Raw genomic sequence first — 18967 nt, forward strand, 5'->3', positions numbered from 1 at the left:
TTCTTGAACAGAAGTTTTAGACAGTGGATCAGCCAATGATGGTTTATTTCTTTATTATCATATTACAAATGGCAATACATTAAATATTAATTTCAATTCTTGAAAAGTCTCAGTCTATGAGTATTTCCTGTTGAGTACACAGCAATTTTGTACCCGCTCATGTCTACTGGCTCAGCAGTAGTGACACTCTTGAACATTGTGTCGGTGTATTGAGATGGAGCAAAGACTCGTAGTACTTCATGCTCTCTTTCAAGGTCGATTGTGATTCTCTTATCTAGTTGTAAGTTTCCACACCGCCTTCATGTCATACAGCTGTCCCTGCTTCAGGTCCTCCATGTTGCCGAATATTAATGGTTTTATGTCGTCTCCATCAACAAAGATTCGATTTGCGGTTGCTGACCCACTGGTAGAGCAAATAGCTGGACCACTGGCAGAGGTATTGGCTGGACCACTGACAGAGCTGTTAGCACCCTCAATGTTTGACATCTGCATTTCAAAATATTAATTGTTTCAACAATCAGTTATTACCATAATACTTTCCAATATCATACAGCAAACTTACTGGTGATTCTTTATCACCATCTGGTATCAATGATGTCCACCAGATATAGCTTGTTAGCAGATGTTCATCCTTATCAAGATTGAGGTTAATGTCTTGGTACAGTCGTTTCAGCATGAAGGTGAGTTTCAGACATCTGCAATACCATACATCTCCTAGTCTTACTGGCTCTCTACTGAGGTGGCAAGGGGATACATGTGGAATTTTCAAGGGTAAATGACCTATAGTGTCAGACATTGTTATAGCATCTTGATGTGCTTGAGCATATGATTGATGAGGTAGATTCATGGCCTCGACTAGCTTGATGACACGTTCTCTATACTCCTCCATTCTGTAATCAACAATCACAGTTGTAATTATAGTAGTCGTAATAGGTCATAGTCATAATCTTCAGCAGAGACTCTGCCCTCCAAATAGTCCATATAGTCTACAAAATAATGATCATTCATAGTTATATAGCGGTTTAATACCTCCTCCACCTCAGAGGTATTTTCTTAATCTAAGTAGTCCAGCAAGAAGGGGTCCCTTGTTACTATCGAGTATGACATGTAATGTAAAATTTCTTGCATGTCAGAACACCGGCAGGGTACATCATCCAAGCAATTGAATGGTTGGAGGAGACATATACTCATACAATAGGGTAGATGATGACTTGGGTGAATAGTTTGTCTATGCGCGAATCTATATTCTACCAGGACATCAATTGCAGCTAAGTATTCCTCTTCATTGTAGCCACTCTTCTCCATCATTATTATCAGATCTCTCATGTGAAAACGTTTGTTAACTGTTGTCATCAAATCTCAAGTTAGTGTGGGAAAGGCATCATTAGTTGGGATTCGATATAGATCATATTGTATACAGGATGGTAGCTGATCAATGTCTACACCATAGTAAAAAGCTTCAACAGTTGCACACTGCGCCAATTTGTAGAGGCTGGGAGGGTCTGGCATTCTGTAAAAATTGAATTCAAATGTTATTCTATTGTACATTTATAATACTGACTAGAATAGATAACCATCACTGTTGTTGATAGTGTAGCAAACCATCATACAGTTGGTTAGGGAGTAACATATTGGGAGCAATGGTTGGGGAATAGTTTGCAAATGGTACACCACCATACATATCCCTTTAAGAGATCTCTTCTGGTGGTGGACAAGGAGTTTCCACACTTGTCCCAGCTGCTTCATCCAACCGATCATCCATTTCATAATCTTAAATCTCCTCAGCAGGTGGGGGACTGCCTGCTTGCTGTTGTCTGACTCTGAAGGCAACTCCCCACTCAGGGTTGTAAGGAGGAGGTGGATCATCCTCAGGTTCAACTGCATTGTAAACCTGAGGATCAACTATCTCCTCCTCATTCTCCCACAGCTAAATCCGGGCTAGGGACTTCAATGGGCATCTGCTAACGTTGCATTGTTGGATTGCCTACTAGTAGTTTGTGACATCATTTTAGTATTCTGGATACTATTTAAACATGTGTTAAAACTATCCGTAGTTTGATTTTTCGTTAGTTTAGTAGATAGTTAGTGTAGTAACCACTAGAACCTAAGTTCAATTTATCATCCCTAGTGGTTGACTCTGTGTTAAGCCCAAGATTGGTAGCTAAAATATCATCGTTATTTCCGCCTAGCTGACTCATTTGTGACGTAGTTGGATCAATAATAACAATCTTTTCATCAATGGGAGACGCAGGTCTACTAGATAACTCTTTTAATTCTACTAGTTTGGAAAGTACAGTTTTAGCGGAAAGAAGAGCCTTGTTAATTCCACTGATTAGTTTTTGATCCCCTACTTCCCTAGCGTAGGTCAATAACTGGAAAATTCTATTTAAAATATGCAAGAAAATCGTAAATCCCTTAGATGTATTTCCCTGTCCTTCAGCACTACCTAAGCTAGGAATCCCGTCTAAATTTTCCTGTTATTTAGTCAATTGAAAAACAATTTTTTGAAGAGCTTCTTCACTCGAAGTTTCGTTGTAACTAATCCTACAAATCTGGGGGTCAGGATTACTCCTTAGAATTCTAAATTTGGCTCTTAGTGTGTCAAGGTCAAGATCTTTCACTGTCTCAGGTGGCACTCCCAAAGTTTCAAGCTCAAAAATTAGATTTTCTTTTACTATATAGTTAGGATTAAATTTCCTATTTGGCAACAAACTAAAATCGAAATTTTCTTCAACTGACTTCTTTACTTCCCAGTAATTAACTACACTATTTTGAGGGTTAGATTTACGTTTTGGTGAGAACATTACTGTCATTTATATCCAATAGATAGTACAGGACAATAATGAATTTTACCATATTAAAATAAAAACTAATAAAGAATTATGTTTCTAAATTATTTCTATTCTTTAGTTACTCTACTCTACCCTCCCTCACTTACAATGCAGAAGGCGTATAGAAAGCTATCAAAACGGAAATAGTTTAATGAGAGGCGCAGTTGATACATACGCTGAGAGTGGCGCAGTTGAAACGTTTTTATTTTGTTTTACTCAATCCTTCCACTGTATACTAACGAAACTGGATTCAAAACGACAGATTTAGGAATCAATTCCATCAACACAAAGTGAGAAAGACCGGAATAATTCAATTAACGTATACTTAATTAAATTGACAGCAGTCTACAGACCTTAAACATTGCGAATGGGTAGTATTGTAATAAAAACGATAATATATTCGGTAGTAAGCATGTGTGTTAAATTTAATTTTGAAGATAAACAGAATTGGACAAATTTAAATATAGAATCAAATCAATTGTACAGTTATCGATAGTTAAAAGAAGCATCTAATTAAATATTGAAAACAGATTAAATGGTGCAACAAATTATAAATATAAAATAAACAGATTACATTTTGATCTCAATACATAGTGATTCAGATAAATACCTTATATGTTGAGGAGGGGCGCCCCAAAACCCTTTTAATTGATGAACACTTTTGCAATATTTTACTTTTCGCGAGCACTGTTTACACTTTATCCATATGGGCGATGTTACGAAGTTTGGCTGATATCCTTATACGTCGATATTATTTGAAGGTGGCGAATCTTGTGGTGTGGCGGGTTTGTACAATTACGAACTCCGGTGGAATCTTCCCAGATTCGTCTGGACCAGTCCTCGTACCAGAATAATTAGACTGGACGTCCTGGATTCGTAATCATCGGTCTGGTTCACCGAATGTAGACTTGCAGCCTCACCATGGAACGTGGAATATGGGACCTGGCTTCAATCATGGACTTCGGGCATGGACATCCAGCATAGACATCGAGCATAGACTTCGAGTGTAGACATCGACCGCTTTAATAGCGGGTTTTTGCACGCATTAAAACAATCTGATGTAATATTTGAATACCGGCATTTTAAATTATAAATTTGAGGACTACTGTGAACTATGGAGTTACTACCGGTTTTGTATTAATAGAAAACTTCACATTACTTAGTGAACAAAATAAGTACAGAATTTACAGTTAAACATGAAAAAAATAAGAAGCGGGAGTTACATCCTTTCTCACCGGGAGCTCGACTTGAACTAGCTGTTTTCTACTAAAAATTGTTATTCGACCGTTAATCAGGAAGAAGAACAAGAAAGAAATTGCAGCGACAAGGACAGAAACTGAGCGAGTTCCATGTTAACAGAATGGGAGTAAGTGAGAAAATCGAATGGGAGAAAGAAACTCTCATTCGACAGTATTTGACAAACCTCCTAGATAAGGATGTTTTTCAAAGAATTAACCGAAAAACAAGATAATTTTTGAAACAAGAATAATTCTGTTACAGCTGTACAAAGCGATTTTGAGCCCTGATGACTGCCTTAGCCTTCAAATGAATGTTGATAAACTAAGTGTATGGTGTATGAATAATGGCCTTAGAATAAATATAGCTAAATGCAAAACTTTATCATTTACCTGGCAGGTAGCTTCACACAGATGCATTTATAGTATTGATGGTATACCGTTGGAGGAGGTAGAGTCTTTTAAGGACCTGGGTGTGATTTACAGCTCTGATTTCACATTCAATAAACATATAGACCTTTTGTGTGGTAGGGCCAATCAGCAGATGGGGTTTATCCTGAGAACATGTTCACCTTTCAATGATGTCTCACCCATAATATTTCTGTATAATACTCTTGTCCGAAGTATTCTTGAGTATGCATCTGAAATTTGGAACCCTTATTGTAATGATCAAGTGCTACTTTTGGAGCATTTACAAAATAAATTTTTAAGGTTCATTTACTTCAGGAAATTCAATTTCAACTGTTTCTCTGGGCAACTGGACATCTTCTGGTTCTCTCGTGAAAAATTTTATAGAATATTAAACAGTCTATTGTGAGATATCCTTGCTGAGTCGTGTTGTCGATTATTTGTTGCTGTATATAGGTGTGTATCTATTGCACTATGTACTATAATATTTTATAGAATATTAAACAGTCTATTGTGAGATATCCTTGCTCAGTCGTGTTGTCAATTATTTGTTGCTGTATATAGGTGTGTATCTATTGCACTATGTACTCGTACTTCTTACTCATTCTGTTGCTTCATTGGCAGGTACCAGTCCTCTGTCATTATTTTGTTAGTTTTATCCATTCTTTGTAACATTTTTATTTTAATTTTAGAACCTTTCCATTTCTATATTCCGTTTTATAATTATTTTATTGTATACATCTGTTTTTTTTCCTTCTCTTGTATTTCTAAAGTTTTTCTTCTTTTAACAATATTGCAATTGTAAGTTACTTTGTTCATTGTATAATAATCTTGTATTGTTGTATTTGTGAAGGAGACACATTAGGGGTAACCTGTTGTCTCCATAAATAATTAAATAATTAGATAAATAAATAAATAATAGGATTGAGGGTCGAATGTTTGGGTGTGTCGGGGATGGAGGTTCATTGGTGTTTATATGAAATGTTCTTGGGGATGATGGTCGGGAGCTGTGTGGTGGGGGTGGGGAATGTGAATAGGGTCTAGGATCTAATTCATGATAGGGGGGAAGGTGAGATGGGTGCTCCTGATCATCAGAACCATTGCCACTCATGTCTGAAAACAACATACACACCTTCATCATCATCAATGTCAAACATACTGTGGGGACAGCCTAATTCTATGGCAAAGACATATTATATGTTTTTTAGGTTAGGATGAAATACAACCACCAACTCTATGTATAAGAACCTAATTCACAATTAAACTCTCAACTTGCATCGTACTCTATGTATTGGAACCTAATTCAGAATTAAACTAGACATTTTCGAATTTAATTGACAGTCTGAAACCACCTACTTCAAAATTGAATTTAATTGTCAAATCAGGAATACAATATATATATATATATATTGTCACGTTATTTTTTATATCTAAATAACGATTAGCCTCCTGCTTGGCATCAGTCGGTAGAGCGTGAAATATTTGATATAATTATAAAAATTAGGTCGTGGTTTTTTTAATAGGATACAGTCTCATAAAAATCTTTATAGGCCCAGGTATGAGCTTCCCCTATAACTCTTGTAATTCATTAAAAATATATATATATATATATATATATATATATATATATATATATATATATATATATATATATATAATATATATATATGGTACTTATCCTATAGTGTTGAGGAATTAAAATAAATTGCACACCATAAACAATTTGATACCTATATTAACAAATATTGCAAAAATGGATCAGGGCAAAAAATATAAAGAGCGATAAAAATATATAATATAAAAATAGAACAATAATCGAAATCAGTAAACTATCACAGGCTAAATACTATTCTCTAAATTTATAGCACGAAACGTTACCATGTGCTTTTATCTTTTAATCATATGCATCCTTTTGTATATAGCTGCGATATAAGATATAAGCTTGCTAATACTTGTCGACTTGGACAATTCCATTAAAAATAGATTCCTTAAAATCAACTTGATAAATTGGCAACCAATAATCCAAATATATATATTAAATTCTCCAGTATCTAATAGATTTCTTTGTAATGAATATATATTTTATCTCAGGGTGCAAGATTCAGCACCTGATGGAATAAGTAGAGCAATTCATCTAGTGAATCAGAGCTACAACAAACTATCGCAAATTATATTGCAAAAATTAAAGATCATATGAACATGTATTAACAGCCTAGATTTTATACTTCTTTGATTTATTAGAATTTCTGAAATGTACTGACTCATTACTCCTCTAATAAAATACCTTTAATACTATATTTACTTGCGCAAGTATTTTTTATTAAATTCTTAATTTATAAGAAAACCCTTTCGACGAGCTAGCTTTGATTATTGTGTAATTTCGAAGCACTGAGGGCGCCCATCACTAATTCAATATTTCTCACTCACGTGTCGAAATCTTCTTATGAGCCACTGATGTCGATCCAACTCCTGGTGGTCCTGGACTATGGTAGCCGGAGTCATCTCTTCCAAGGGGTTACAAAAATTATTTAAAAATGAAAATGACTTCTGCTTTATAAGAGCATCACAAAGTCTTATAAGAAATTTAATAATTCAAACTAACTTTAGCTTTTTACAAGTTATAGCAAGGTATTACGCTCTATAATATTTAGGGACCTCTCATGGTGGCATTTGGCAGGCGAGTGTTGGTTCTCCTTTCTCAATTTTACAATTCTCATTTCCGACTTTCAAATTTACATAAAATTTGAATATCCTAGTCCTCCACCATTCAAGGTTCAAATAGACCGTACTAAAATATTAAATTATTACTTATGTTGTATGTTTAATAATTTCTTTGCCTTCGGGCCATATCCATAACATAGACTATACAACTATTTTATATAAATCCCAATCATTTGTAGAAATATATATAAATATTTTTGAATCGGCATACTATTGCCGCCTATCAACTGCCATTATGTGATTGGTGCATGCAAATTGTTTCAGTATTCATGCACTTGGTAACCTCCTATTTCCTGGATACATTTAATTATTTTTATTAGGTTTTTTAAATATGCCCTCTACATGCTAGTTAATTTTCTATATATTACTATTTGTTTCATGCATCATAATAGTTAGCCACGTGACCTTTTGTTCTTCCAAATTGCTTACCGTTTTGCCGCAATAGATTTCTGCCAAGGTGCTTGGTCAGATTCTACGTTGCATGGCTTGGTCGATTGTTAGGTCGCCGATCACTAAATGTTTATGCCTAACCTCAACCTTCAATATTTTATATAATATTATATATTAGCAAAAAATTATTTCAATTCCTTTTAGGCTATTGTACCGTTTAGCCAGGACAAGCTGATGTTATCTAATCTTTATGTTATCTCTTTGGCGATATTAGCCAGTTACTTTACTCAGACCTATTAATATTTCAGCTAGGGATTTTTATATCTACCCAAATTTCAATATGTTACACGCGCCCCCTGGATTTGAATTCAAAATATTTGAGAATCACAATGTTTTTAATGAAAATCCACCCTTCAATACATCTATATATTCCATACTTTGTTTACAAATTATACTCTCAAATTTTTATCATAGTTCGCAGATCTATCTGCTGCGCCTCCCTTAGACCTCTATCAAATACAATAACAAATTCTCCGTATCAACACAAAAAAAAAATATCGTAAATATATTCTCCTAGACACATTCCTCCTTACAACACTTAGAACATAGTATTTTTGAATTTGCCGCTCGCAGGGCCGCCAACCTAACTACACACATTTCTTGATTCTATCATAATTGATTCCTTTCAAATGATAATTTCGATGTACAAATTTTCTGGGGCTTATATTTTATTGTAATTCCTAGGTCTTAACATAAATAATTTTCTATACATCAGGTACAATTCTTTTCTTTTGCTAATGGTTCTTTGGCTTTAGGTAACTAGCATTCATTTTAGGTTTTTTAGGTAACAAACATGGCATAACTAACAGTAATAAATATAAAACATATAAATAAATATATTAACATTGATAAATTTAATAAATAACAGTAATAAATAACATTTTTGGGTTACAATGCTTTTCTTTTCATAATCATATGTTGAGTGCTACATTTGATTCAGGTGGCTTTGCTCAGCTGGTTGCTGGCTCTACATTCATACTGCTTACGTCAGAATTTGCTATCGAATCTCATAGTTAACCTAACTGCTACATTTTTTCCTTTTAAAGGTAATTAACAAATTTCAAAAATATTATCCCCGCTTGTGTCCTTTTTTATCTGATGTATATTATTTAATTACATAATTAAAAATTATTCTTTTGCTTGTTGCAGGCTTTGGACAGTTGGGAGAAATCGAAAGTCTGATTTGTTGATACGAGGTTGCTTCATCAATATTAAATTTATTAAGAAAGGTCAGTAATTGGCTTGATAGTGGTGTTTTCCTTGATTACTTATCATATTTATTTCAAATTTGACGATACAGCATGTAGAAATTTCGTGGCTTTCCCGTATCTTTTGGCTTTCTGCTTGTAGCTATACTGTAGGCCGGTGGTTATCTGCTGTTGATTGTTGAGGCTGTCCTATTATTAATCTATCCTTCATAAATTTAAAGCCCTTGTATCTTGTGTATCTTTTAAAACAATTCTTTGATCTGGTTCTGTTTTCTTCCTTATTATTTCTATTTATTCCGTTGAGTCTCGATATTTTCACTTTAGTGGCATTGTTTATAATTCTAGTTACACCAATAAACGACTTTATAATATAAAGCTTCCAATCATCTTCATCTGATACTTTCCACTTAAATTTTCATTATTAGGCTTCATCATCATAATAAACAATTCAATAATATAACACTTCCAATCAACACTAATAAATTCTTTCAACATGGTCTTAATTATAGCATCACTTTTCAATATTATCACAGCCATTATAACAAACATTACACACCATATCAAAACATTTATCATCTTTTCAATAGTATAATCTCTAATCATATAAAATCCAGGTACTTACATTTTATTTATATTATTTTTTAATTCTTCCAATCTTATTAACCACCGTTTATCCTTCATCAATCTCAATAAGTAGTCCACTTTATAATTATCATCCATGCATGTTTCGGTTTTATCCCATTTATTTGATCCGTTTTTCTGGTCACATCGATGATTGGCTCTCTTGAAGCGTATGTGCCGCGGATGCATGCCGTCAGTGGTCTCCTGTCCTCCATCCTGGTCTTGGTCCGGTATCCTCCTCGGGCGTTTGAAACGTGCATGCGGCCGGTATGCGCGCGCGTGGTTCCTCCTTTGTCACTTCTTCCGCCTCCGGGCCTTGTGATGCATCTTCTTCTTCTCCCGAATGCTGTCCTCTCGTTCTTGATGCCGGTCGGGTGACCTCGGGCGCCTCTGTCTCCGGGCCTTGTGGTGGTCGCTCCTCTTGACCTGGATGCCGTCCTCTCGTTCTTCCATCTTGGGGTCCTTGTGGTGCCTTGGTGGGGTTGATTGGTGCGGGTGCATGGACTCTTCTCGCGGATGCTTGGTGGTGTTCAAAACAAGTAGTATGGTGGCGGTCCCTTGATAGGCGGTTGTAGGTTCGGTGCGCAGATCTGTTACATTTTTAATCTTTTCTATATTCACTAACTCCTTAATTAGTGCATGATCCTGGTGACTGCTTATATTTAGTAGTGACTCTTTGGTGGCGGGTTGCTCTTCGGTGGGAAACAGAATACTTAATAGAGGTTGATGCTTTTGGGGTGTTTTAATTGCATTGTTGGCGGTGGTTTTTGGTGGTGATTTATCAAGTGTTGGGTTCTGTGTTCTTTGTTGGTTTAATCCTGTTGCATTCGCTATGGTGTGGTTTGTATTTATTTGATGAGGTGGCGGTTTGTAATTTCTGTTGTAATTATTCTGAGTGTAACCATTATTTGAGTTTAATCGATCACGGCCATCATAATAATTCCTGCGGTTGCTCTGATGGGCGTAATGATTAGTTGTGCGATTTTGAAAATTTTCATTATTCCAGTTACTATTTTGTTTGTGCTCATAGCGGCGTTCAAATTGAGGGGCAGATTGGGAGCGATCATATGATACCAGTTCATAATTTTGGCTGGTATACTGATTACTTTTTGAGTTATATTGAGCGATCATATGATACCAGTTCATAATTTTGGCTGGTATACTGATTACTTTTTGAGTTATGTTGATTCTGTGTGTATCTTTGGTCTGATCGGTGGTTTGACATTGCCATCACAGACTGTATGCCATATAGATGATTTATTAGCTGTTTGCAATCAGTAATGGGTTGTGTGGCGAGTGCCATTCTAACTTGATACGGTAGTTTCTTTAGAATAATACTTGCTAATGCCGATTCGTTAATGGGCTCGCTCAATTGAGAATTTTTGAACTGTAGGGCAGTGACGAAAGTGGTACATGCACCGTCTAAGTTAGGGTTGAAATCGCATGATATGATGTCCGCTAGCACATCCAACTGTTTACTTCTGCTCCAATACTGTTCCAGGAAGACAGCTACAAACTCATCCAATGATGTAAATTCATGGGCTCTACTCCGAAAGAACATCAGGGGTTCGCCAATCAATAAACTAGTCAAACGAAGACGCCACATGCTCCAAGAGGTAGGTGCAAGAGTTTGTACTAATTTTATCTGATCAATGAATGGTTGAGGTTGCAAATGGCGATCAGTATTATCAAATTTACCCAGTCCTTGCAATATACCATGTGAGTTGATGTTATCTGCTTGAATTCCTTGAGGTCATTGTTGGATATAATTTTCTAATGCTGTTATTTTCTCCTGTGCCATCTGCCATTGACTATTATATGTAATTTTATTAGCATTTACTTCTTGATCTAATTGAGTCAGAGTGGATTTTTGAATTAGTAGAGTTCCATTTAAAGCCTTACAGGTTTCTGTGTTCTGATTGATACTACCTTGCAGTTGGTTCATTTTTGTGGACATATTAATCTGTTTATTTTGTATATCTTTAATACTGTTAATATTTTTATCAACTGTAGTTGTTAAATTTTGATTGGCAACGGTAATTTGTTTGTTGATTTCTTGATGGCAATCGGCCTTAATGTTAGTTGTTAAATCCTGAATAGGTGTAGTGATTTGTGTGGTTAAGTTATCTATCCTTTCGTTTAGTTCACAGGTAACCGTATCCAACCTTTCCGATAATCCTGCCGTAACTTTATCCTGACTTTCCCTCTGTAGATTTATCATTGCTTTCAATTCTTCCTCATGATTCTCTACTTTACTCTCAATAGTATCTAACCGTTGTTCTACTGATTGTATGGCGCCTGCTGTCTCTTTCATGCCCTGTTCCACTGTTTGCTTATTTGCCTCTTTTATTGCCGCATTCTCTTTTTTAATTTCCTGCATCATGTTATCCATTGTGTTTTGTAACATAATATTGAACATACTGCTAGTTTATCCATTATTACCCTTTTAAATGGATCTAGCTCTGTGACTGAAAATATACTTTGTTTGCTCAGATGTGACTCGGCCTCTGGAGATGCGGGTTCTGCAGGCTGCTCCTCGCCCCCTTCGAAGTTGATCTCTGCTATCCGTTGATTCAATGGTATGTCAGCGGCGTCGATTCGAGTGGATGATAGAGGTTGTAGACCTTGTGGATCGAGGACTATTGACCCAACACTTCCTGGTTCCCTTTCTCGTGGCGTATTGGCATCTACCATGGTGGGGTTTGATGTGCTGGGAGTCGACAAAGTGGGATCTGTGCAACCGCCGTACATATATGAAACTTCAGAGTTTGCGGGAGTGTGATTCATTGTGTCAAATATGATAAATGCTAATTAAAAAAGTGATGAATAATATGCAAAAATGCTTAAAAAAGAGACACAAACCGGGACTTACAGTGAAACAGTTATGTGCAAAGTGTTTGGATATCCAAAAATAAGGTATTTATACTTAAGTTTTTTATAATGCTCTAGCGCCCCAATATTGAATATTGATTCCTGACTAGTTTACAGACTGTGACTTATTTTCCATCCGGCTTATACATAATATATTCTTGACTAGAAAGTAATAGCAGTTTAGGCTTATAAAATATAATATCTCTCCCTATAAAATATATTTTCTACAATAACAATAATATAAAATTTTCTTTAAAACATATAATTTCTCTTTATTTAAAGCTATTGATTCCCCAAAAGGTAATACAAAGTTTAATTCGCCTGTTTTCCTCAATACTCATATATCTATAGTTTCATTATCCATCCACGACAAATTTTAATATGACTAGACTTGTCTTTAGTTATTATCCTCGATATGGGTCTTGACTTAATTTCAAATAATTATTTAATGAGCTCAGCTCTCATCATCAGCCCCACGTTGGCGCCATGTTTTATGTCACGTTATTTTTATATCTAAATAACGATTAGCCTCCTGCTTGGCATCAGTCGGTAGAGCGTGAAATATTTGATATGATTATAAAAATTAGGTCGTGGTTTTTTTAATAGGATACAGTCTCATAAAAATCTTTATAGGCCCAGGTATGAGCTTCCCCTATAACTCTTGTAATTCATTAAAAAATAAATAAATATATATATATATATTATATATATATATATATATATATATATATATATATATATATATATATGGTACTTATCCTATAGTGTTGAGGAATTAAAAAATAGAACAATAATCGAAATCAGTAAACTATCACAGGCTAAATACTATTCTCTAAATTTATAGCACGAAACGTTACCATGTGCTTTTATCTTTTAATCATATGCATCCTTTTGTATATAGCTGCGATATAAGCTTGCTAATACTTGTCGACTTGGACAATTCTATTAAAAATAGATTCCTTAAAATCAACTTGATAAATTGGCAACCAATAATCCAAATATATATATTAAATTCTCCAGTATCCAATAGATTTCTTTGTAATGAATATATATTTTATCTCAGTGTGCAAGATTCGGCACCTGATGGAATAAGTAGAGAAATTCATCTAGTGAATCAGAGCTACAACAAACTATCGCAAATTATATAAATTCTTAATTTATAAGAAAACCCTTTCGACGAGCTAGCTTTGATTATTGTGTAATTTCGAAGCACTGAGGGCGCCCATCACTAATTCAATATTTCTCACTCACGTGTCGAAATCTTCTTATGAGCCACTGATGTCGATCCAACTCCTGGTGGTCCTGGACTATGGTAGCCGGAGTCGTCTCTTCCAAGGGGTTACAAAAATTATTTAAAAATGAAAATGACTTCTGCTTTATAAGAGCATCACAAAGTCTTATAAGAAATTTAATAATTCAAACTAACTTTAGCTTTTTACAAGTTATAGCAAGGTATTACGCTCTATAATATTTAGGGACCTCTCATGGTGGCATTTGGCAGGCGAGTGTTGGTTCTCCTTTCTCAATTTTACAATTCTCATTTCCGACTTTCAAATTTACATAAAATTTGAATATCCTAGTCCTCCGACATTCAAGGTTCAAATAGACCGTACTAAAATATTAAATTATTACTTATGTTGTATGTTTAATAATTTCTTTGCCTTCGGGCCATATCCATAACATAGACTATACAACTATTTTATATAAATCCCAATCATTTGTAGAAATATATATAAATATTTTTGAATTGGCATACTATTGCCGCCTATCAACTGCCATTATGTGATTGGTGCATGCAAATTGTTTCAGTATTCATGCGCTTGGTAACCTCCTATTTCCTGGATACATTTAATTATTTTTATTAGGTTTTTTAAATATGCCCTCTACATGCTAGTTAATTTTCTATATATTACTATTTGTTTCATGCATCATAATAGTTAGCCACGTGACCTTTTGTTCTTCCAAATTGCATACCGTTTTGCCGCAATAGATTTCTGCCAAGGTGCTTGGTCAGATTCTACGTTGCATGGCTCGGTCGATCGTTAGGTCGCCGATCACTAAATGTTTATGCCTAACCTCAACCTTCAATATTTTATATAATATTATATATTAGCAAAAAATTATTTCAATTCCTTTTAGGCTATTGTACCATTTAGCCAGGACAAGCTGATGTTATCTAATCTTTATGTTATCTCTTTGGCAATATTAGGCAGTTACTTTACTCAGACCTATTAATATTTCAGCTAGGGATTTTTATATCTACCCAAATTTCAATATGTTACAGTTTATATATATATATATATATATATATATATATATATATAATATATATATATATATATATATATATTATATATATATATATATATATAGCTATAAAATGCACTGGTACTTACTCTTAGATGATGATAATGATGAAAGTAATCCAAAACAAATACACAAAAATCACACACATGTACTAACAGCATGACTGCACAATACACAATGTCCCAATCCTTGCAGATCAACTCCTTTTATAGCCCCAGTTAAAGATCCCCAGTGATTTATTTTTCATTTATTCCTGATTATTTTATATTTATTCTCGATTTTTTTTTTTAATTTTTAAATTCTTTTTTCAAAACTTTAACTTTTTTTTAAATTAAAAAAATTTTTTTTCATTTTTTTTAAATTTTTCAATTTTTTTTTATTTTTTAATTTTTTCAAATTTTAATTTTTTTTCAATTTTTTTTTATTTTCTAATCTAAATTTTTTTTATTTTTTAATTAAAATTTTTTTTATTTTTTTTTGAGGTTAGGTTGGGTTGACTTGGGTGACCTTGAGGTTAGGTTTGGTCGACTTGGGTGACCTTGAGGTTAGGTTTGTTCGACTTGGGTGACCTTGAGGTGTAGGGCGACTCTGGGACACTTGTGTCCCAGAGTCGCCCTTTTGTTACTACTGATTTTATTGAAAATTCTACGATAACCCGAGGGTTATAATCGATTATGCAGTTATTGTTGGAAACCGCGTAATCTGAGTTTGATCAAAAACAAAATTGTGGATGATAACAATGGATTGAATAGAACCTATCGAAAATAGTGAATAAATCTTCTGTTTTGTTTTTTATTTTGTTCTTATAAAAATCTAAGATAAAATCTTCATGATATGGAACATGGTAAAACGAACTTCAAGGATCTAAGCTACATTTCAGAATTTATTGGAGGCTTTCAAAATACTGAGTTAATACAATACTTCAGAACAGTGGTTCTTAAATTTTTCACCCTAAGGGGGACACACCACTTGTCCCTTCACGCTTTCAGACTCCTTGGCGGATATAACGAAGCCATTTTGAATAAGAAGAGAGAGTAGAAATTATAGAAAACAGTTTCGGTTCAGCTGAAGGTTTCAGTTGTTATAACCAAAATGGTGGAACTATTATAGATGGAACTATAATTGAACCATTATAGATGGAACTATTAGAAGATATTTACAAAATACCGTTCAAGAAACTGTTATAGAATTATCCTAGTGTATCTTCTGTTCCTAGAATAGGCCTATATATTTATTAACACAATCATTTGATCAGGCCTATCAGCACTGTCTTATGAGCACTATTTCTTAAACAATAATCAATGAGATACGATAACCGAGAGCCTTATAAACGGTTGCCTCATGCCTAAACTTATACAACAACATCAGGTCGTTGACAGAGATAGAGGTGACTGCATTGTTGTTGAACTAAGCAGTCTGCTGTATTATAATTTGCAGATTCCTGCCTTGATTTACATATAAATTGAACGTCCACTATTATAGACTGTGGGGCGAGTGAGGTTGTGGGTGTGGGGTTGAGACTGGCGCCCCACTCAGCTTGTGCTACGTTGCCAGTTCTTGATTTCAATAATAATAATAATGATGATGAATACTCAACATAAATGTAGACTTATTGAATACAGAATAGTATTATTGAACAAGTATTCGTTTAAAAATGTAGAAACGTTCAATATTTTCACTTTTAAATTTAAAGTAACCAATCACTGAAGGTTTAAAGTGTTGAAAAAATATACCTGAAACTAAAATCTTGAGTTTACTTTTAATATTCAAAAGAAATTTTCTCAAAGCTCGTAGCTCATTCCTCATTACCAGTCCACACAATTATGTTCTATAGTTTGTATAGGATAAATTCTTTTGAATATCAATTTTCTCAGAATCTTTTCGGGCGCAAATGTCATGATTGAGGCACTCCGTGGTTATTTTTGGGTAACTTGGGTAACAGCCGTGGGAGATGTCTCAATTTCTTCGTTAGGTCTAGCATAAAAAGGATCGTGATGATGATAAGTCACAGGCAAACACCTCGGAAACAAGATGGCCGCCAAAATTTTCAGGGTTTTGCTATATCGCTTGTATTTCAATAACCGTTCAAGATATTCAACCAATTTTTTTAACGAAAATATTTTCAAAATCTTCATCTACAATATTTTTCTTCTATAAAATTTTCCTCTAAAACGCATATTTTTTTCAAAAGCCCAAAAAATCGTTTTTTCAAATTTTCTTCAAATTTCATTCCATTATAACTTTATTTGTGCAAGAGATACAGTGAAGTTTTAAATCTATGGAATTCAGAGCGTTTTTTCAACTTTGGAAAGCTATATCTTCATGCGCTGTACGTCAAAAAATGAGTTCTCCAGCGCCCTCCAAAGAAAGCCCTGCATATTTCTGGTGCGTTTATCCATACACATGAGGTAAGAAGCTAGAACTATAAAATCGATTTTTTCATGACTACTTCAAGATAGAGACTTGCAAATAGGGATGCCAATCCCGGGATTCGGGATCCCGGTCCATTTCTGATACCTAACAATCCCGGGATTTTTCAGCGTCAATCCCGGGATTTTCGGGATTGGAAACCTGAAATTGTGAATCATATTTTCCCAAAAACAATTCAATATGGAATTTATTTATGGTGATGAATGTGAGTTTCTATAACTAATTTATTGTTCTAATTGTTTGACTAATTTATTTTACAGGCACAGTCTGCAGTTGCATATACATAATAATGATTGTATACTGTAGCCTACTCTTTACTGGCTTAATAGAATTCGCATTATTAGTTCGCATAATTGACAGAATGGTTGTTGATTGGTTGTTATGCCTCTACGTTTGTTTCTGTTTACACAGTACCACAATTACCAGTCTAGAAGGCGCAATATTTGCAATAGTGCTGATGGCATTTCCTTGAAATGCATTCCGAGCTTTGAAAAGACTTCAGAAATCAGAAATAAAAAAGCACTAACGATTCACTCTCTGTCTAATAATTCTTCCTCTCCTCTTATCTTTCTCTATCATAAGTAGGATATCTGGTTGAAGTAAATATTATAGTTGCTCTACGAAATTTCATTAAGTAGTGTAGTGGTTCAGCTTTTGCGTTGTTTGGTCGGTATGGCGTTATGGTCTTACAAAAAGTATTCTATTTTATTATAAATATTATTAATTCAATTGATAATGATATTAATTCACTTTACAGTATTTGACGCAATTAAAGTCTGTGCTCTATCCCGTCCTGATGTAGGATAGAAATACTTTTGTCTACATAAAAAAGACTCTGATGAGTTATCTTGATTTCCTCAGTTCTCACTATCATCTAGGATACAGCAAATTTAAGGTAGGACATGGAATAAAAAAGTTACTCCTATAATCTTGAAAACATTATAGAAATAGAATGTTCAATTTAAATATTAAATATCCCAAGTATATTTTTTATTTTAATAATAGCCTCTCCCTCTTTAATGGGCCCTTTTTCATCTCCACACACTGTTACTGAACATGTAATTGAGGAGGAACAATAATTGGTTAAAAATGCAATGAATTAAACTGATTTTTGCCAATCCCGGGATCAGTCCCGGGATCCCGGGATTGATATTGGATAATCCCGGAATACCGGGATTGGAAATCAGTCCCGGGATTGACATCCCTACTTGCAAATGGTCTCAATCTCTTCGTTACAACAAGCCGAATAAGAATATTGATGATGGAAACAACGCAAATATTCGTCATCATTGAAAAATTCAAGATGGCGGTCATTATTGTCAGAAATTTTTATATCGCTTATGCAATTCTGTTATTGTGAGAGATATGGGATTGATTTTACCAAACTATGATGTTCGAGAGGATCGTCTCATTTCGACCACTCTTTTCATGATTTATTCAACTTCAAAAACTTGAAGTGAAATGAAGTGACTATGAAAACATACATTTTTCGGGGACAATATTATTCACTTTCCACCCTGTAAATGTATTCGCAGTAGACATACACAAGTGTTATGGTACAGTGTTCTAGAATATTCCCAAACCTTTAAAACGACATCTGGTTAGAGGCTGTAAGCCCATATTCCACGGCTAGAGCGACATCGGAAAAAGAGAGAAAAGTACTGTTTGCAGCGGAAAACAAGCTTTTTCTACCAAATGCCAACCCCAACAATAATAGAAAACCGTGTCAATCATGACTCCTTGAAGGTACAGACTTGGAAATGGTATCAATCTCTTTGTAATGATGTGTAGAAAGAGATTATCCATGATGAGAATCTCTTAAATGTTTGTCATCTTAAAAAAACAAGATGGCGGCAACCATATATTACAAAGTAATAGTAGGTAC

The sequence above is a fragment of the Nilaparvata lugens genome, chromosome 5 (assembly GCF_014356525.2).
Source record: "Nilaparvata lugens isolate BPH chromosome 5, ASM1435652v1, whole genome shotgun sequence".
Classification (NCBI taxonomy): domain Eukaryota; kingdom Metazoa; phylum Arthropoda; class Insecta; order Hemiptera; family Delphacidae; genus Nilaparvata; species Nilaparvata lugens.